Source organism: Adelges cooleyi, unplaced genomic scaffold (assembly GCF_023614345.1).
Source record: "Adelges cooleyi isolate 19-005CV unplaced genomic scaffold, UGA_ACOO_1.1 ACOO_flye_CR_arks_rails_tigmint_CR_PRNA_10, whole genome shotgun sequence".
Lineage (NCBI taxonomy): Eukaryota > Metazoa > Arthropoda > Insecta > Hemiptera > Adelgidae > Adelges > Adelges cooleyi.
The window spans coordinates 466,010-488,475 of record NW_026095752.1 but is presented as its reverse complement, the minus strand read 5'-3'; the positions used below and the strand labels follow the sequence as shown (position 1 = coordinate 488,475).

At 35.0% G+C, this 22,466-nt stretch overlaps 1 long non-coding RNA gene and 2 other non-coding genes across 3 annotated transcripts; 2 read left to right on the top strand and 1 right to left on the bottom strand.

The window, feature by feature from the left end:
* Positions 1-10,855: 10,855 nt before the first annotated feature.
* Positions 10,856-10,977, top strand: LOC126837179 (U5 spliceosomal RNA). The gene has a single exon (XR_007685462.1). It is a non-coding gene; the product is annotated as a U5 spliceosomal RNA (small nuclear RNA).
* Positions 10,978-13,815: 2,838 nt separating this feature from the next.
* LOC126837128 (uncharacterized) lies at positions 13,816-19,184 on the top strand. Its single transcript, XR_007685454.1, has 3 exons — positions 13,816-14,201; positions 18,614-18,729; positions 18,806-19,184. It is a non-coding gene; the product is annotated as an uncharacterized LOC126837128 (long non-coding RNA).
* On the bottom strand, positions 16,378-16,499 carry LOC126837186 (U5 spliceosomal RNA). The gene has a single exon (XR_007685463.1). It is a non-coding gene; the product is annotated as a U5 spliceosomal RNA (small nuclear RNA).
* Positions 19,185-22,466: the final 3,282 nt, after the last annotated feature.

Sequence of the window (22,466 nt, the reverse complement as noted above, 5' to 3'; positions counted from 1 at the left end):
CGCTCCTTTGCTAGCAGTTTTATGGGAGGCATTGATGCTATGAGCGTTACTGCCTCATAGGATACTGTCCGATATGCCCTCGTCACTCTCAGCGCCATTAATCGCTGGGCGGACTTGATGTGTTTCGCTACATCCCCCTTAATCGGTACGGTGCTGTTTGGTCTATGATATAGTAGAGGCGACCATATCGGTGCAGCGTACAATATCTGGCTATGCACGACACTCGTTAGAAGCTTCCTCTTGGCTGTCGACGACCCGCCAATGTTTGGTAGGATTCTAGTCAATGCCTGTGCCGTTCTCATGGCCTTTGCCCCGACTTTCTGCTCGTGCACCTTAAATCTTCTCCCTACGTCTATTTCAATGCCTAGATACCTCAGCGAGTTCTTTGTGGCTATTTGCTGGCCTTCCAGTGTGAATATTGGCTTCCGATAATCCCTTTTTCTAGTCAGCATGACTGCTTCTGTCTTCTGGAGTGCTAGTCTAAGTTTTTGGGTGTTCATCCAATCTTGGACCATCTGCAGAGTTCTGTTGACTGATTCCTCGATTTGTTGGGTACTCATAGCTCTGCCGACTATTGCTACATCGTCTGCAAACCCGACTAAGGTTACCCCGTCTGGTGTTTCTTTTGTAAGAAGACCATCATACATAATACCCCAAAGAAGGGGACCTAAGACCGACCCTTGCGGGACTCCACTTGACAGTTGTACGGTTGTTTGGTCGTCGCCATATGTTATTTCCCTGTCACATAGATAATTCCGTACTGTGCGTATAAGGTATCCTGGTACTTTTTTGTTTTCCATTGCTCGGATTATTGCGTTCCATGATGCTGAATTAAAAGCATTGGCGACATCAAGCGTAACCAGTACACATAGCTCCCTCTTGTATATGGTTCCTGTCCCGGCATCTGCCACCTCAGTCATAACCCTTTCGATGGCATCGATCGTCGACCGTCCTTTCCTGAATCCATATTGGTTGTTAGCAAGATTGGTTCCTTCATTGACCAGAGCTTCTTCAATGCGGTTACATAGTATACGCTCGAATAACTTACCCGTTGTGTCCAGCATACAGAGCGGTCGATAGCTTGACGGCTGGTCTGCTGGTTTGTCCCCTTTGCGTAGTAGCACCAGCCTCGCTCGTTTCCATGTCTTAGGGAAAACACCATCCGTCATGCACCGGTTTAGTGCCTCCTGAAAAAACGTTGGCTGTGTTTTAACCGCGATCTTTAATGCCTCGTTTGGTACCCCGTCGGGCCCAGGTGCCTTTCCCGGGTGTAGTCTTTTGCTTGCCAGCTCTAGTTCTTGAAACGTCATGGGGGGTATGTGCGTAACGGTTTGATCCACCGTTTCTTCTGTCGGTGGATGTGTTGGAAATAGTTCTGCTATTATTGCAGGAATCATGTCCGTAGGGACTGGGGGTCGCCTTCCGATTTTTCTCATAACCATCCTGTACGGTGTTCCCCAGGGATCCCGATCGACCTCCGCGCACAGTTTCTTCCAGCAATTCTCCTGGCTCCTCCTTATTGTTACTCGGAGTGTTTTTTTGGTCTCCTTGAATTTGCGTTTTTCCTCTTCGGCTGGCCCTCTCCTGGCCGCCTTTTGGTAACTTCTTCTGGCTGTGAATGTTGCCTTCCTCAAGTCCGCTATTTCCCGCGTCCACCAGTATTGGGGTTTGTGGTGGCTACGCCCTTGCTTCCTTCTCGGCATGGCTGCATCGCACGCCCCTCTCATGATCTCCATCAGTTCCTGCGCGTCTCTCGGGTGTTCTTGCTCGTTTAGGTACTTTTCCATTTTTTCCGGGTTTAGTTTCTTCCAGCTCCAACCAGCACTAACTCTGCTGCCTCTTTCCGTGTATGTATCGAGTTTGAAGAAGAGGTATTTGTGGTCGCTTCTTGTCTCCTCGTTGAGTACTTTCCAATCCCTTACCTGCCTTGCCGTGAGGTGCGAGGCAAATGTCACGTCAAGGATGGAACGGCTGACGCCTCTTTCGAAGGTTGGGATTTTTCCTCTGTTGCACACGCTTAGGTCCAGAGAGGCGATTAGCGACGAAAGCTCATCACCTCTTTGGTCAGTGACTGTTGAGCCCCATTCTGCACTCTTAGCGTTAAAGTCTCCAGCCAGAATTACTTCACCGCTTCCTGCTCGTATGCTCGCCTCTAAGCGTCCCAGGTAGGCTTTGTATTCTGTAAGCGTGATGTTTGGGGAGACATAGCAGGAGTAGATTCGAATACCTCCGATCCTTACCCACACATACCCCTTACCCGGGTTACCTAGTTCCTCCGGGATAACGTTTTGGTGGAGTGCAATGGCAGCTTTGCCGTCTGTATCCGTGTACCAATGTGGTAATGATCTGTTTTGTTCGCATATGATTAGAACGTCGGCTTCCTTCTCTGTGGCTGTTTGGAGTAATAACTGTTGCGCCACCTTACAACAGTTAAGGTTTATTTGTAGAAAATTGGTCATTGTTTATTCCTTCGGCTCTCCAGAAACCGTCGGAATGTAGGGCATCTTCCCCCTCCAGAGTAGTGGCTGCCTGACCCTTCTACCCCCTCTTCTTTGCACAGGCCACACTGTGCCTCGGCACTGCAGTCCTTTTTAGCGTGCCCGGTCTCCCAGCAATTTAAGCAAGTTGCCTCGCGGTCAGGCCCGGTGCACGTCCTCTTTCTGTGGCCAAAGTCTAGGCAGCGGGTGCATCTAACCATTGGTATACGTATTTTGATGGTGCAGGGCGCCCAACCGATGCGTAGCCGCGGCCCTGTCGCTAATTCGTTGGCGACTCTGGCCGGGAGGAGGACCACTGCTGTGCATTTCCCTCCGCGAACGGGCTTAATTGCTTTGACGTTTTCGCTGGTCATCTTGGCCGATGTCTTGGAGGATATTTCAGTGGCAAGCTCCTCTTTTGTCACATCCGCATCTAAGCCGCGTATCTCGACCGCAACGTTCGTTGTTCTGACCTGGGTTTCAACTCCGGTCGTACTTTCTGCGATTGTTTTCACATGGGAGGTTTTGGTCGTGCGTTTTCTCATTTGGAGGAGCAAGTTTCCGTCCCTTGTTTCCCTTGCCGTTGCTACTTCGTTTGCTAGCCCAGCGTCATTTAGATTCTTCTTCAAGTTTTTTAGTGTGTCAGCATACGTTCGATTTTCTGTACATTTTACGATAACTGCGTCCGGCGTGACCTTGGCGAGGTTCTTTTTCTTTCGTCGTTTGCTGACTTTCTTCCATTCCATATTTTCACCACTGTGTTGCTCTGCCGTTGGTAAATCAAGTGGCTCAAGTGGCTCCACGCCTAGTTCAGGTTGCAGTATTGGTATGACCTGTTTTCCTTGTTTTGTTCTTCGGGTTGGGGTTATCCCTTCCTCTTCTGTGATTTCATAGAGTGTGATGGGCTCCTTATTCTCTAACCCGTTTCCGGCATGTGCGTTGTTCCGCCGTTGTTTTCTTGTCCGTTTTTCAGGACCACGCAGCTTTTCTTTTTTCAGTTCCTTTATTTCTTCTTGCAGCTGTTCTTGTACTTTTTTCATTTCCGCAATTTGCTGTTGTTGTAGTTCATGCATCGCTTCCAGCCGATCGACGATCTCCTGAGTCTGGTCTCGGAACGTCTTCTCTTGGTCAGCTAGAACGTCCTCATTCCAGTTTGACTCGTGGTGTCGGCGTAGAATGGAGGTTGATGCCACCGAAAATTTTCCACCCCTAAAAGGTGGGGTTCTCCCAATACTGGTCACCGCGCTCCAGGGCAAGATTTTCCTCGTCGGGCTCGGCGTTTTATCGTCTCTCTCCTTCCGTTTGGTCGGGCCTTCGCCCTTCCCAAAGTCCTTTCGGAAATTTCCTCGGTAGCCTTCCAATTGCTTAAGTAGTGGGTCGATCTTTCGTACTGACTGCTTGACTGACTTGTGGCAGTTTTGCTGGCGTGCAACTTCTGCAATAGCCTTGAAATTTTCGATTAGTTCCTTCCATGTTCTGTCTTCCTTCTCTAGGATGATGTCCTTCGGGTTACAAACTTCTTTTCCCTCTGTATTCTTCCCTCTCTCTGGGTTGTTCTCGTCTATGTACCCTTGCGAATTGGCTAAGCAAGCCGCATCGCAAGGTACATCCAAATGGGTGTGGGGCCTCCACTTCGCTCGCCCTTGTTCGGCGTCAACGGGAGCCGGGCTACTGGAACCCCCGCCGACGTCACCTGTCTCCGTCATCCGAATGGCGACTGGTGCGGTATGGACTATACTTAATAAGTTGTCTTCCATGGTGGTTTTGTGGGGTCTCCTTCCCCTTGCGGTATGCCCGCCGCCGGGTTGTGGTCCTTTATTCTGTCCAAAGGCGAACCACCTGCCTCGCCGACCCCAGCTAATTAAAGTAAGGGCCGGCTCTAAGTCGCCTTCCCCGTTAGCCAACCCAATTAAGGGCCGTTACCAACTGGCACCGCGTGGAGGTGGGGATAGGACTTTACCAGTCAACCTAACCTAACCTAACCTAACCTAACCTAACCTAACCTAACCTAACCTAACCTAACCTAACCTAACCTAACCTAACCTAACCTAACCTAACCTAACCTAACCTAACCTAACCTAACCTAACCTAACCTAACCTAACCTAACCTAACCTAACCTAACCTAACCTAACCTAACCTAACCTAACCTAACCTAACCTAACCTAACCTAACCTAACCTAACCTAACCTAACCTAACCTAACCTAACCTAACCTAACCTAACCTAACCTAACCTAACCTAACCTAACCTAACCTAACCTAACCTAACCTAACCTAACCTAACCTAACCTAACCTAACCTAACCTAACCTAACCTAACCTAACCTAACCTAACCTAACCTAACCTAACCTAACCTAACCTAACCTAACCTAACCTAACCTAACCTAACCTAACCTAACCTAACCTAACCTAACCTAACCTAACCTAACCTAACCTAACCTAACCTAACCTAACCTAACCTAACCTAACCTAACCTAACCTAACCTAACCTAACCTAACCTAACCTAACCTAACCTAACCTAACCTAACCTAACCTAACCAAACCTAACCTAACCTAACCTAACCTAACCTACCTAACCTAACCTAACCTAACCTAACCTAACCTAACCTAACCTAACCTAACCTAACCTAACCTAACCTAACCCTAACCTAACCTAACCTAACCTAACCTAACCTAACCTAACCCTAACCTAACCTAACCTAACCTAACCTAACCTAACCTAACCTAACCTAACCTAACCTAACCTAACCTAACCTAACCTAACCTAACCTAACCTAACCTAACCTAACCTAACCTAACCTAACCTATCCGAGAGGACTAGTACAGTAGAGTATTGGCATAATGTAATGAAAGCAATGAGGAAACGGAGAGGTCACAGGTCTACAAGAATTATTATAAATAAAAGTGATAAAATTGAATAAAATCGCTTTCAAATAAACGCTTTGATGCTTATTTGTAAATACAGAATCTTCATTTAAAACTTTCTAACTTTGCTGGTTTATACTGTGCTTGGTTTGGACTGTACTGGCTTGAAAATACTAACTACCGATTTGCATCGAAGCGTTTTTTCGAAAGTGATTTTATCACTTTCAGATTTAAAAATTCCTGTAAACCTGTGACCTCCCCGTCACCACTATGCCCCGACCCAACTATGCTCCGTCCCCACTATGCACCGACCCCACTGTACTGGTTTTTTTTTTTTTGCAAAAACTTAGTGGACCAAATAACACATATACAATGTCTTGTTATATTTTGTTGGAATGGTCGACGATTCATGTTCCAATCGTTTGTACTCCATAGTTTAAATTATAATCGCTTATTCTCAATAAAATTAATATTTATGTATTATATACTTCCATTAAAGCAATCTCACACAAACTATTTATACTTCATAGATTATATTATTTCAAAGCTATATTATACTTCTATTTTACTAGATTGACAATGTACAAAATAAAATGCAACTAAAAAAACCTTTTCATAGATCCTTAAAATGTAAAGGGTGGGATAGTGAAACGGGTTTTACCATTTAAATACATTAGAAAATCGCCGTTTTACTGCCTCATCCTGTATATTAATTTCTTGTTATTTTCTAAAGAAAAATCGATTTTCTTACATTTAAATTAAAATAAATCGTATACTGGTACTGTGATGGAGAAAACAACAAATTTTACCTACATATTTTACTTATTAGTTAAATATTACTAACGTGTATAGCCACTAGCAGTCGGCTGTTGCCTGTTATTTAACAATAACCTTTTATGGAGATTTTAAAAATTGAGTTTTTTTAATAATAGCATAGGAGCAGTATGATGATGTTAAATGTTCACGAGATTTGATCTAGTCATAAAATAAAGTATTATCATTTATGACTTAATTATTATTAAAATTTATCTTAATAGTAATAGTACATAGTAATAAAATAATGAAATATTTTATACAAAATTAGAGCTACAAGTTAATAAACTAAAAAATTAAAATTAGCACGAAGCAGATTATCTAATATTAGACAATTTAAACAATCAAGCGTGAATCTCTTTAAATGAATAACAGTATAACAATATACAAAACATTAGTTTTCCTTTAAAAAAATTGTATAATAAAAAAAACATTTTGAGGCGGTATACTGCATAACAACCAACACTTAATCTGAATCCAAAAAACAACAGTCCTCTTCATTATTTGCAGGTAGTTGGACATTATATACTCATAGTTACACTTCGGTAAGGTTATATAACGCAGGCTATAAAATAACGAGATAACGACAGTGGTTTTGTCGTATCAGAATCATTAAGTGTCTTAATAAGTACACCGATAGGTTTTTTTCCCAATAAATCGAGTTTCTACTATAATCAGTTACACGATTTAGTCGCCTGTGATATCATGTAATAAACACAATATTATGATACCGAATATTGGGCCCTAACCTAATCTAACACGGATAGACGTTACCAACTGATAGTTTTTAGTGTCTGTTCGTTTCTCACATCTGGTACACAGGGTTTTTAGTTAAAAAAAAAAAAATGAACTTTGTGTAAACTTTAAGTCAAGAGTGGTACTTGAGCACAAAACCTAATAGTATTATTCTGCATAGATATAAATAAAATTGTTTTAATGATTTGATCAATTTTTTTTAAAGATTTTAGGTGTTTTTGTTAAAATATACGAAATCTGCGAAAACACAGTTTCCGGCAATTAAAAAAAAACTGTAGTGCCGAATTTTTTTTCCGTTTAATATGTTATGGGTACATATGAGTTCTAACTACTGCCAAATTTTCAACCCAAAATTTTTAAAATTACCGCTAAAAACCCGGAAAAACAAAAAAAATTGTACCCCCCCTAGGGGGGTGGGAAATGGGTATAGTTTAAGTTTGACACAACTGACGTGTGCGGGCATACCAAATAATTATTTCTTATACATTTCAACTCGATCCGACTCTTTTTCTCGAAGCTATAGCCAGTAAAAGTTCTAACTTAAAAACTCGTACGGTTTTTTTTTTGTTTTTTCAACTTTCGCCTGTGAAAGGTTAAACTTTTTCAACTTTTACTCCCCCAAAGTACCAACTAGATGAAAATTGCGATTTATAGAGTTGCTATTCAAAGGAATTGGTCCAGTATTAAAGAAGTTACAGTGTATACAGATAAAAAAAAAACACACATCAGAGTAAAACCAATACCTTCTCGCTTTGCATCGAAGCTAAAAATTAGATGAAATTGCAACAAAATAAAAGTATAATACAATTTGTATATACAGTTTGTCAATAAATAGTTGAAATGGTGAATTTGTTAAACATAAAATTTATTATTTATTCAATATTCAAATAAAAAAAAATAAAATTATTATGATGTAAAAAACTTAATGTTTATGCAAAAACAAAAAACTGTCGGTTATCTTTAGCTTGCGTTAAATTAATCCAATATAATTAAGACATTAGTGCGCTTTGTGCTTTGGATTTAAATAATTATTTTATTTTATTAGGTATTCAAATTTTTATTTTTTGCTAGAATTGTATTTTTTAACTGTTGAAATATTTATTGTGCGATTTTATTGAATTACCTATTAACTTTTTAATTATGAAATCAATGCATGTATATAATTTGTAGTTTTCAAGTTTTGTAGTTTTAATTTAAAGTTATTGTTATTATTAATTTAAATCATACCAAGTATTAAATACACTTTAATAGTAGTGCACAGGTGTGATGAGTGCATTTTTTTCCGGAGAAAATGAGTTATGTAGAATGGACATAATACACATAATAGAATATTCAGGGATGAAAAAAATACTTGTCAAATATATCAGAGCGAAAAATAATTGTTTTAGAAGAAAAATCATTTTAAAATACTAATCAAATATTATTATTTGTATATATATATATATATATATATATATATATATATATATATATATATATATATTACCAATAATATATATATATGTATAATAGCCTGACTAAAAATTACCGCTGATGGAGAACCATTCATAGGTTCATTAAATACATAATAATGTTTGAAATTATAACAAAAAAAAAAATCATTCATCACACTTGTGCACTATGCCATTGATATTATTATGTTATATATATATATATTACATAATTTTAGTCATTTCAATTTAAACAAAAAAATAAAAATTCACCAACATCTTGGTCAGGCCTGTCGTACGCAATCTCTTGACTGTATCAAGTTGTTATTCTGAGCAGAGCTTGGCTTTTGTTAAAAAAACATCGATCTGTAATTACAACATTTAATTAACAATAAAAAATATGTAGTGTTTAACATATTTTATTTAAAAATTAAACTTATACTTTAACCTCATGTTATCAAAAGTAGCTTGCGAGTCTAAAACTCAAGTAAATTTATGAAAACTATTTTAATAATTTTGAGTAGTAAGCTTGTTGTTGTTGTATCAATCTATTAGTGTTAGTAACTGAAATAATAAAAAAATTCAAAAGTAAATACATTTATAAGTAAGTTACCCATGAACTTTGAATACATAATTCGGCGGTTAAAAGTCTATTGGGCTGTTAGTATAAGGGACATTTTTCATAGTTTTCAAAAGCATAAAAGTAAATGTATTTAACATTGTTCTATCCAGTTAACCAAAATAATATTAAAGGTACAAAAAAACTAAATACAAACCAACATGTTTGTGATATATATTTCATTTTTTATCAAGCCAATAATAATTATAATAGTCGGATGGTTTAAATGTTATTTGTCGTTAATGTCAGAACCATATATGTCCAACAATAGGTAAAATAATCTATCAACATTTTTTTGTGTTGTATGTATTGGGTTACGATTTTATAATTAACTATCGATTTAAATATATTGTACACACGGGCTCACGGTTACCTTAAAGTCGTAGTATTAATCCAGCCATGCTCGTTTACTACAATATTTTGCTGAATTTGAATGAGGTAGTAATTGCGGATAACAGTTCTTATGTGTTATCATATTTGTCGTATAATATTTTTATGTATTCTACGTAATACTCGAAGAGACAGCAGAGGGAAATTTAGCCTGAGAAGTTATTATCCAAGTTCATAGTTCAACAAAAAGTTATTATTTTCAAAGCACATTTTATGCTCTCATCAAACTATCAAACAACTTGTTCTTAATTGTGGCTTTAAAGATTCAACACAGTGAGCAAGTTATGCATAAGAACTTGATTCATAAAGCATTTCTCTGCTCTTAGGCAGAGTTACGGGAGATTTTAACCGTTTTTCTGTAGCATAAAAGTGATTGACAAAATTACTCATTGGAACTTCTGTTGGGTTGTTGGACGGTTTGATAATAAACATTTTCACTGTTGGCAGCTTGAATGAAGATTGCTTTCTAAAATAATTCTTGCTTCTTTTCTGGAGTTTTCGTTGACCAAGTGACTTTACTGGTGTACGTTTTGACGGTGATCTTTCATTAATATTTTCTGTAGGAAACTATGGTGGAGATAGCACAAAACACTAAAGAGCAAACAAAATTACTATAATAATAATTATTGATACACAATGACTTAAGGTCTTATAATCTTCAGTACTATCAAGAACAAAAATATTATTATCACACACTAAAATTTGAAAGAATATATTTTGTGATAAGAGTATATTATCAGTGAACCCCGCTATTCCATAAAGTTCAAAAAGTATGAAATAAGGTTTAAATCTTTGTTCTAAGCTTTGTAGTTTTAACTTTTTTCAATAATACCTACATAATTTAGAGAACAATATTGGTAAACAGACACTTAAAATCAAAATCTTATGTATTTTACTTTAAAATAATTAAGTACCAATCTTAAACGCACAAATGTCACAGATGTAAATCTTTCACATTGTGCACAACGCTATGCTTTGCGACCGACTGCTCACTTACTATAGCGGCTTTTTGATGAGATAAGGCTAAGAAAGAAAATATATTACAATAGAAAACTTGCAGTCGTTTATATTATATAGAATGACATAGGTACTCGGGGACTTGTGTGGCCTTATGGCTTCTTTGCTTTTTCCATATAAACATTTTGTTTATGGTTAGTCGATAATTAATAATAATTCTAGAAATGAAAGTAGGATGTCAATGTGGCGGCGGCGGCGAAGACTCAGTATCTACTATCTTGCCGGTAGATGGCACCATTGGGAGTTTCCATTAAAATCACCAACATGCACCCTTGGAAATTCGGGTAAAGTTTACTGGAAATCTCATTAAAAGTAAAATTTTTGAATTCTGCGGCATTTCATCTACTCGCGGACTGGTCGAATGCTGGAAAAAAACGTTTGTCGGCCGTCAGTCCCTGTCGAATAACACAAGGTCATGGGGGAGTTCACTCGACGGGTCGACCGCACCCATCAGAGCATAAGTACTGATAATTGCCCGGCAATCGTCCAACTCCGGTTCCCTTTCAATACGAATAAATCTTTCGCCTTTTACTAAAGATTTCCGTGGAGGGGAGCACTCAAAGGAGTCTAGATGAATAATTTTTCTAATGCCCGACTTTCGAGTTGGGCTCATAATACCTAAAAACAGTAAATTTAATAAAACTTCATCGATTGTTCAATATGTCATAGCACTACTGGCCAGTGCAGTGACTGTCCGTCGATTATTGCTTACAACATGACACATTCCAGCTTTTCTGGGGCACTTGGATATCCTAATATAAAGTGTCCAAAAAATTTCTAGATAAGCTGTGAATTACATTTCAAAGAATGCAAATTCAAAAATAATTGTTTCGCATATTTCAGGTTTTTTTCATGATTTAATTGAAAAAGAAAAAAGTTCTTTGTAATATTAATTGTTTCATTTGGGTATTTAAAAAAGAAGTTCTTACTATATTTTTCTAGGTTCTTGGTATCCGTAAACAAGTACTGATAGGTGAAATCAACGGTAGAAGACCCAGAGGCCGCCCCTGCACATTAGAAAACAATATTTTTTGTGTTTTTTTATTTGAAGCTCAAAACAACACCTGGATACATAATGTGTAGCGAACCCGGTTGACGCGTATCAAAAATATGTCTATCATCGTCGTTGTTCACCGCGTACAGTATTTTCGACGTTTGTACATACCGCAATACAAATTTGATATCTCTCAATTTTCCTTTGTTCGGCTTTTATTAAATCGTCGGTGTGAAAAGACAAAGAAATTGCCAGAATTTGGCGAGATTTGCGGAGAATGCATGGAATATTGATGCCCCTTGACGTTTTGCGACAAATTAAAAAACGGATAGATTCTACCGTCAACTCGAGCTTAAGTGAACTCTGGGCCTCTGTTGGCTTCGAGTACGATGAGGTAAATGATAAAACCCTTGTTACGTACGAACCGTAACGAATTTCGAAAAAAAATTAATCAAATCCATACTACACGACGAATTATCTGTCTATACACCTATCTGTCTAAGAATAATTGAAAATCCAGCCAACATAGAACGCGAAACAATCCTCATCCAAAGCCGCAACAGTTATTCGCTTGATAAAATATTCAAATTGTCAAATACATTTTATAAAATTACAAAATCTGTACAGCTGTAAAATTCCATTTTATAATTATTAACTGACTTTTATAATTCAAATATACGTTTGAAAAAAAAACCCATACATTTCTAGTTATTTATGATAGAACAATATTTTGTATTGGTCAATCTTGATTTGTTTAATAATACATTGAACAAATACATAAACGTCGTGGCATATTAGGGTGGGAGATCTATATAAAGGATTTTAACAAAAAGTGATTAAATCACTTTCCAATTAACTATTTGATGCAAATCTGTGGATAGTAGGTTAAAACCAATCTAGTATAAAGCAAGCGCAATAAGAAAGTATTATCCGTAAGTGAGTAGTTGTAATAAATATGGTATAGTAAGTATAAAGTATGGTTTGGTAAGTTTGGAAATAAAATAATAAATATCAATAATAACAATTATTATTCGGAAAATTGTATACGTCATAGTTAAATTCTAGATCTACATTTTGTCTAATTTTCAGGCTAAAATCCCTAAAACTTGTAAAAGTGAAAGAAAGAAAAAAAATACTATCTGTTTTACGGGAAGGGGACTGTGATATTCGTTTGGGTTAGTTATATATCATTGAAACTAATTGGACTATTTTTAATAAAGTTATGGAGCGCTGTAAATCTAAGTTAAAAACGAATATTCGTGGTTGACGCCATCAGCCTAAATACATCAATATAATAAAAAAAAAACATTTTTTTAAAACTAAAAAATACTCTCTGCTCGCTTCACATCGCATAAGACAAACAACAAGTCGTTTTTCGATTTATAACAAAGTTTCCGTTTGACAGTGTAAAATTTTAATATTATATATTTTATCATATTATTAATTTTTTTTTTTTGAATTCACTGTAAAATCGACAATCGTAGAAAGGAACATATTCTTTGATTTGCAGCCGGGTTAAACTTAAAACTAAACTAAACATAAAAGTGACTTGATAATAGTATACAATTTACTTCATGACGTTCACTATTTTGTTAATATTTTATTTTTTTATTGCTATCCCTGTACTGAGTGAACCTACCTAGATAGGGTTTTTTTTTTATATTTTCTCAGACAATAGTCAACAATACTTGATTTGTAAAATTCGATTATTATATTTGTCAAGTTTTACTTTTGTAATGATTTTTATTTGTATTATTATAACCGACCGAGAATGTATATTTTATTGTTGGAAAAAAAATATTCCAATAAATGAAATAATTTGTAAATCAGATGTTCACTTTTCTTTATAATTGATATATTATTTCGAACTTGGTTTTTTTTTATTGACAATTAGAGTTATATTTTCGACCCGATAATATATAAAATGTTATCAAATAATATAATTTAATATTTAATTACATATTTTATAGGTACTATTTATATTGATTTCATATACACTTGATTTTATAGAAAAATTACACTTGGGGGGGGGATTTCATGCGGTCTGTTTTTAAGGAGTTTTGTATAGGCAATATTTAAGAAAAAAGTGGTTTTAACATATTTCGACCGTATCAATTAATATACCGGTTAATTTGAATGAGCTTCAAGTTATTATTTTTAATTTAAAACATTTTTTCACGAGTAAAAGCCATTTTGGTTTCTTTTCGGCCAAAAGCCAGACAAAATATCGATTACTCAAAATGGACCAATTTCAATTCTGTTAAGAGATCTGTGTTCTTTGGCTACTTTGCCAAAAAAAAATAATACAAAAAACTTTAATTTATTATTATTTGTTAAAATCAAAAATATGCTCATGTTTTATCATTTTAGTAGGTAAAACATAAAAATAATTATGCGAGTCATGAAATAACCAATGACTATTTTTGTGTATTAATTGTGTATCTAAGTATAGTCTTAATTATGTAGGCATTTTAAGTAATCGTTATACTGTTGCAAACTTTCTCATTTCGGACGTATCTTACAACAATGAATCGATTCACATTTCACAAGAAATCGTTAGTCGATTGAAGTTCAAGACTAAATAGTTTCACTACTGCAGTTAGTATAATATCTGGGATATGTTTTGCGCCTCGTGTAAAATTAGTACCGGCAACAGATTTAACTCCATTTTAGCCTTATCATTTATGGCTAAGAGATCTATTGATAACGTCATTCACTAGTTCATTCCAACTTGAAATTTGAAATTTCTACTTTAAAGAAAATAAATCGACTAAGGCTTATATTGTGTTCTGTTTATTTTTCTTTGTTAATCCTTAATCGTGTCTAGTTTCTACTGTACGGTATGTTATTATTTTGTTATTATTTTATTCTTTATTTCACTTTTACAAGTTTTACGGATTTTAGTCCGAAAATTAGACAAAAGGTAGAACTATAATTTAACTATGATGTGTACAATTTCTCAATAATTGTTATTATTGATATTTATTATTTTATTTCCAAACTTACCAAACCATAATTTATACTTACAATACCATACTTATTACAACTACTTACTTACGTATAATACTTTCTTATTGTGCTTGCTTTATACTAAATTGGTTTTAACCTACTATCCACAGATTTGCATCAAAGCGTTAATTGGAAAGTAATTTAATCACTTTTTGTTGTAACCGTTTATATAGATCTGTGAGTTCCTCTCACCTTAATATGCCACGACCTTAATGTATTTGTTCAATGTAATATTAAACAAATCAAAATTGACCAATACAAAATATTATTCTATCATAAATAACTAAAAATTTGAGGTTTTTTTTTTTAAACATATATTTGGAATTATAATAGTCAGTTAATAATTATAAAATGGAATTTTATAGTTGTACAGATTTTGTTATTTTATAAAATGTGTATGTGACAATTTGAATATTTTATTATGCGAATAACTGTTGCGGCCGTGGATGAGGATTGTTTCGAGTTCTATGTTGGCTGGATTTTAAATTATTCTTCGACAAATAATTCGTTTTATAGTATGAAATTGTTTAAATTTTCTTGGACGTACGTATTACGGGTTAAGCCATGAGATCTCTTAAGCACGAGTCGACGGTAGAATCTATCTCATCTTTAATTTTTGCCATTACTTCGAGAGGCAAATGTTCTACAAGCATTTCCTCGATGTATCGCACAATTCCGGCAATTTTACCATCTTCATTCGGTCTGCAAAAGTTATTATAGAACGTACCTAAGCTTTGTAAAGCGGTGCCCATATTATTTTCGGTAGAATTGATTATGAAGTCGTGGTAAGTTTTGTCGCGTGACGTATCATCGAAAAACAAGGTGCTGTAGAACCTCTTGAATTCTTCCAACGTTTCGGACACGTTATTGTCGTACGTTGTTATTGGGAATTCATTGTTAATTAACGAAAGGTTGGCCAGAACGAGCACCACCATTTCGTCGATTTTTTTGATCATTTTCCTAAATATGGTTATACATACCGTGGTTGTGGTGGGATTTTTAATGTCTTTACACGCGAGTACTGCGCCCAAAGTGTAATGGAAACACATTTTTAGAGCGCTGGCATACTGACAGCTGAATAGCTGATGTGCTTGACGGATTTTACGACCCGCGGTACTGGCGGTGACTAGTTGGGGGCCGCGATTGCTGTCGGTTTCTAGTATATCTTTGGCGGACAAAACTTTGCCTTCTTCCATCCACGGCACGACTATCGTGTAACCATTGCATTGTGGAACATTTTTCCAACCGGGTAAATTAAACATAATATTCAAAGCGTCCACGTGGTACGGCGTTACCGGAACTGCTGCTGATACCAAAGCGGACATGTAAAGCGTAAGAAAAATTGGAAAAAAACCACGTCCGGCTTTCATTTTTTCGTTTACGACGATCACAACGCTCTTGAAGTACATGCTTGACTAATATATCCGTTGCAGAAAAATGTACACCGGCGATTTAATAAAAGCCGAACAAAGGAAAATTGAGAGATATCAAATTTGTATTGCTGTATGTACAAACGTCGAAAATACTGTATGTGGTGAACGACGACGATGATAGACATATTTTTGATACGCGTCAACCGGGTTCACTACACATTATGTATTCAGATGTTGTTTTGAGCTTGAAATAAAAAAACACAAAAAATATTATTGTCTAAAGTGTATTTTTTGTTTACAACCCGTGCAGGGCCTTCGCTGCTTTCTTTTATATTTAAATCATGAAAAAAACCTGAAATATGCGAAACAATTATTTTTGAAATTGCATAATTTGAAATGTAATTCACAGCTTATCTAGCAATTTTTTGGACCATTCAGTTGAACATGCAAATGCACGAACTTCTAGGCCCATTAACACTTTATATCAGGATATCCAAGTACCCCAGAAATGCTGGAATGTGTCATGTTGTAAGCATTATTCGACGGACGTTCACTGCACTGGCCAGTAAAGCTATGACGTGTTGAACACAAGTATCGATGAAGTTCAATAAATTTATTGTTTTTAAGTATCGTGAGCCTAACTCGAAAGTCGGGCATTAGAAAAATTATTCATCTAGACTCCTTTGAGTGCTCCCCTCCACGGAAATCTTTAGTAAAAGGCGAAAGATTTATTCGTATTGAAAGGGAACCGGAGTTGGACGATTGCCGGGCAATTATCAGTACTTATGCTCTGACAGCTGCGGTCGACCCGTTGAGTGAACTCCCCCATGACCTTGTGTTATTCGACAGGGACTGACGGCCGACAAACGTTTTTTTTCCATCATTCGACTAGTCCGTGAGTCGATGAAATGCCGCAGAATTCAAACATTTTACATTTAATGAGATTTCCAGTAAACTTTACCCGAATTTCCATGGGTGCTCGTTGGGAATTTTGATGGAAACTCCCAATGGCGCCATCTACCGGCAAGATAATAGATACCGAGTCTTCGCCGCCCCCGCCGCATTGACCTCCTACTTTCAGTTCTAGAATTTTTATTAATTATTGATTTACCAAAACAAAATATTTATTTGGAAAAAGCAAAGAAGCCATAAGGCCACACAAGTCCCCGAGTACCTATGACATTCTACATAATATGAACGACTGCAAGATTTCTAATGTAATATATTTTCTTCTGAGCCTTATCTCATCAAAAAGCCGCTATAGTAAGTGAGCAGTCGGTCGCAAAGCATAGCATTGTGCACAATGTGAATGATTTACATCTGTGACATTTATGCGTTTAAGATTGGTACTTAATTATTTTAAAGTAAAATACATAGGATTCAGATTTTAAGTGTCTGTTTACCGAGTGTAACAAAACATGACCTAATCTAATATTGACACTTATTTATACGAATAAAAATATTTACTTGTTTACCAATATTGTTCTCTAAATTATGTAGGTATTATTGAAAAAAGTTAAAACTACAAAGCTAGAACAAAGATTTAAAACCTTATTTCATACTTTTTGAACTTAATGGAATAGCAGGGTTCACTGATAATACACTCTTATCACAAAATATATTCTTTCAAATTTTAGTGTGTGATTATAATATTTTTGTTCTTGATAAATGATAATATAGTTAGTGTTATCCCGATAATATATTACTGAAGATTATAAGACCTTAAGTCATTGTGTATCAATAATTATTAATATAGTAATTTTGTTTACTCTTTAGTGTTTTGTGCTATCTCCACCATAGTCTCCTACAAAAAATATTAATGAAAGATCACCGTCAAAACGTACATCAGTAAAGTCACTTGTTCAACAAAAACTCCAGTAAAGAAACAAGAATTATTCTAGAAAGCAATCTTCATTCAAGCTGCCAACAGTGAAAATGTTTATTGTCAAACCATCTTACAAACCAACAACAGTTTCAATGAGTAATTTTGTCGATCACTTTTATGCTACAGAAAAACGGTTAGGATCTCCCTTAACTCTACCTAAGAGCAGAGAAATGTTTTATGAATCAAGTTCTTATGCACAACTTGCTCAATGTGTTGAATTTTTAAGGCCACAATTAAGAAAGAGTTGTTTGATAGTTTGATGACTGATGAGAGTATAAAATGTGCTTTGAAAAAAATAACTTTTTGTGGAACTATGAACTTGGATAATAACTTCTCAGGCTAAATTTCCCTCTGCCGTCTTTTCAAGTATTACGTAGAATACATGAAAATATTATACGACAAATATGATAACACATGAGAACTGTTATCTGCAAATTACTATCTCATTCAAATTCAGCAAAATATTGTAGTGAACGAGCATGGCTGGACGTTAATTAATTCTACGACTTTTAGATAACCATGAGGATGTGTAGTTATTTTGGTACGTATGTACAATATATTTAAATCGATGGTTAATTTTATAATTGTAACCCAATTCATACAACACAAAAATAATATAAGTATTTATTAAATATAATAAAAATGTTGATCGATTTTTTTTACCTATTGTACATATATGGCTCTGACATTAACGACAAATAACATTTAAACCATCCGACTATTATAATTATTATTGGCTTGATAAAAACTGAAATATATATCACAAACATGTTGGTTTGTATTTAGTTTTTTTGTACCTTTAATATTATTTTGGTTAACTGGATAGAACAATGTTAAATACATTTACTTTTATGCTTTTGAAAACTATGAAAAATGTCCCTTATACTAACAGCCCAATAGACTTTTAACCGCCGAATTATGTATTCAAAGTTCATGGGTAACTTACTTATAAATGTATTTACTTTTGAATTTTTTTATTTTTCAGTTACTAACACCAAGGGATTGATACAACAACAACAAGCTAACTACTCAAAATTATTAAAATAGTTTTCATAAATATACTTGAGTTTTAGACTCGCAAGATACATTTGATTACATGAGGTGAATGTTTTATTTTTAAATAAAATATATTAAACACTACATATTTTTTATTGTTAATTACATTTTGTATTTACAGATCGATGTTTATGTTTTTTTAACAAAAGACAAGCTCTGCTCAGAATAACTACTTGATACAGTCGAGAGATATGCGTACGACAAGCCTGACCGAGATGTTAATTTTTATTTTTTTGTTAGTTATTTAGATTGAAATGACTAAAATTATGTAATATATACATAACATAATAATATCAATGGCATAGTGCACAAGTGTGTTGAATGATTTTTTTTTTGTTATAATTTTAAACATTATTATGTATTAATTGAAGAACTTATAGATGGTTCTCTAGCAGCAGTAATTTTTAGTCAGGCTATTATAGGTAATATATATACAAATAATAATGTTTAATTAGTATTTTAAAATGATTTTTCTTCTAAAACAATTATTTTTCGCTATGATATATTTGACAAGTGTTTTTTAAGCAGATAATTTTATACTTATTATGATTATAATTTAAAACTAGTATATATTTTGTGTGGAAAATTTAATATTTAATTATACGTATTGATTCAAATCGTTTTTTACTGTTACAATGTTATTACATGTGAATTTCTCAATCAAAATTGTTGTTTTCTTTATCTTAACTAAATATAAAAAGTATCAGTTATAAAAAATAGTTAAAACAAAACAAATGTTCAATTATAGTTTATATTAATTTAAAATTGGTAGATATTTTGTCCGACTGTTGCAACTGTATGCAGGTTTCGTTTACTCGCACACGTATCAAGTATGTTGTTATCAGTTATAGTGCTATAAGCTTTTGGGAAAAATGATGTATCTATATAATATTATTATGCCTATAAATGTTCATAATTAATTTTAAAAAAATGAGTATAAGTTATAGATATAAAAGTTGAAGCAACATATGACAATAAGCATGTTTATTATATATGTTATTTTTTCAGTTTTACACTAGCACACAATTATTTTAAAGACTAGTTTTGGTTTTTACCGTTATTAAGAAAATCCAACTACTTTACATAATTTAGAAAACTAAAAAAATTAGAAAAACTAGAAAAGTTTTTCTAGTTTTCCTAGTTTTTCTAGAAAAGATAGAAAAACTAGAAAAACTAGAAAAGATAGAAAAACTTTAAAAACTAGAAAAACTAGAAAATATAGAAAAGTTTTTATTGTTTTTATAGTTTTTCTAGAAAAGATAGAAAACATTTTTAAATAGGAAGAATAAACTAGGTTTACCCATAATATGTCCAAAACAAAAACACACTAATACCTACATTAATTCTATATTTTTGCACTAATTCCGCTCAAACCTAGACCAAATTCAAGAGAATTTTGTCAGCAATCAGAATATCCGGTCAAATTGCCCATTTTTATGATTTTAACTTTCAAAATTTACAAACAACCAAAACTTCGATCTAGCTCAAAGTTTTCAAAAATCTGAATTTTTTTTCCAAAAATACCACACCAATAGGGCTGTACCGTGGCTTAAAAGATTCACAAATGTCTCAGGTTGCCTTTTTACCCATATATATGTGTTAATTGTACAAATATGTTTACACAGCAAGAATAAACTAGGTTACCCAAGTTATGTCTAACACAAACAACACAGTAATACCTACTAAAATTCTAAATTTTGGCACTAAATCCGCTCAAACCTAGATCAAATTTAAGAGAATTTTGCCTGCAATCAGAATATCTGGTAAAATTGCCCATTTGTGTGATTTAAATTGTCAAAATTTACAAAAAACCAAAATTTCGACTTAAATCAAAAATTTAAAAAAACTGAATTTTTTTTCTAAAAATTCCACACCAATAGGGCTGTACCATGAAGAACCATGGTTGTGGTTACCAAGGTTACCACGGTATTGGTTACCGATGTTACCAAAGTTATGGTTACCTAGGTTACCACAGTTATGGTTACCGTGGTTACCATTGTTGTGGTAACCGAGTTTACCACGGTTGTGGTTACTGGGTTTACCACGGTTGAGGTTACCGAGTTTACCATTGTTGTGGTTACTAAGGTTACCACGGTAATGGTTACTTAGGTTACCAAAAGTTTTGTTACCTAGGTTACCACGGTTGTGGTAACCGAGTTTCTTATTGTTGTGGTTACCAAGGTTACCATGGTATTGGTTACCTAGGTTACCACGGTATTGGTTACCTAGGTTACCACGGTATTGGTTGCCTAGGTTACCACGGTATTGGTTACCTAGGTTACCACGGTATTGGTTACCTAGGTTACCACGATTGTAGTTATTAAGGTTACCAAAAAGATCTTAACATAGGTTACCACGGTTTTGGTTACTATGGTTACTATGGTTGTAGTTACTAAGGTTACCACAAATATGATTACATAGGTTACCACGGTATTGCTTACCGATGTTACCAAAGTTGTGGTTACCAAGGTTACCAAAGTTGTGGTTACCGATGTTACCAAAGTTTTGTTACCTAGGTTACCACGGTTGTGGTAACCGAGATTACCATTGTTGTGGTTACCAAGGTTACCATGGTATTGGTTACCTAAATTACCACGGTATTGGTTACCTAGGTTACCACGGTATTGGTTGGCTAGATTACCACGGATGTGGTTACTAAGGTTACCATGGTTGTGGTTACCGGGGTAACCCTAAACCCTTATTTTGGTGGGCTTCGAAAATGTCAAAACCCCCCCCATTCGGAGCCAAACAAAGGTTAGGTAGTCTGACGCGGTGAGCTGATAGCGCCGGATGTGTTGTTTAATTTGATACTACACTCGACCCAATCGGCGTCACACTATGCCTATAACATAATTTGTGTAAAAAAAAATGTATATTCCACAATATGTGCGTATTTCTCGACATTTCTCGTTACAACTTTTTACCTGGTAACTCGATCGCTCCATAAATCGGTATCAACTATAATAACACCACGTGGAAAAGTCATAAGACCAACGGTTCACGCTTAATTTGACATTTAAAAAGTATTATTAATGACGCGCCGATTAATTCGAATGGATTAACGAAATTCTCACTGTCCCTCGGACATGCGGCGGACAATTGTCAATGGTCGTAATGTCAATGTTGGCGTCTAATTGATCGTCCCAAACCATCCGCTAAAATGTTTATGAATCGAAATTCAGTTCATTTGTTTGTAAAACTTCTCTAGTTTACGTTTTCCGGAATATTATAGGCGAACCACAGTAAACTTTGTTATGGTGCGGTTTAAACAGCTTGATAAGCATAAGTCATCATACGTTATTTTTTTACAAGTTTAAAAAAAAAAAAACAGTAATAATGTTTTAAGTATAGGTGGTATTCATACCAGTACTAGTGAATAATACTTTGCAGAAGTGCGTTTATCGTATTTAATACAACGAAAAATAATCGACATCGGTACGGTTACTAGTAGCTACTAACATTTTGGAATTTAAGCTCATAATACTATTACAATATGTTCGTATTCAAATCGTGTAAATTTATAATTTGCTTCATCATACTACAAGCAATTAGCATGTTCAATTATGAGTTCGAACGTGTAAGCGGTAATCACTTAGACATTATCAGAGACGAACTGACCAGAGTAGAAACCTACTATACTGGTTACCCTTTAAAAACGATTAGCGAGAAAGAAACTCTTTCGGCCGATTCGATGAATCAAGCAATTACGGCCAAGCTCCGTGAACTTATGTGTGGATTCCTTTTTATCGTCCAACAGCATATGCGCACAGTCCGAAATTTAT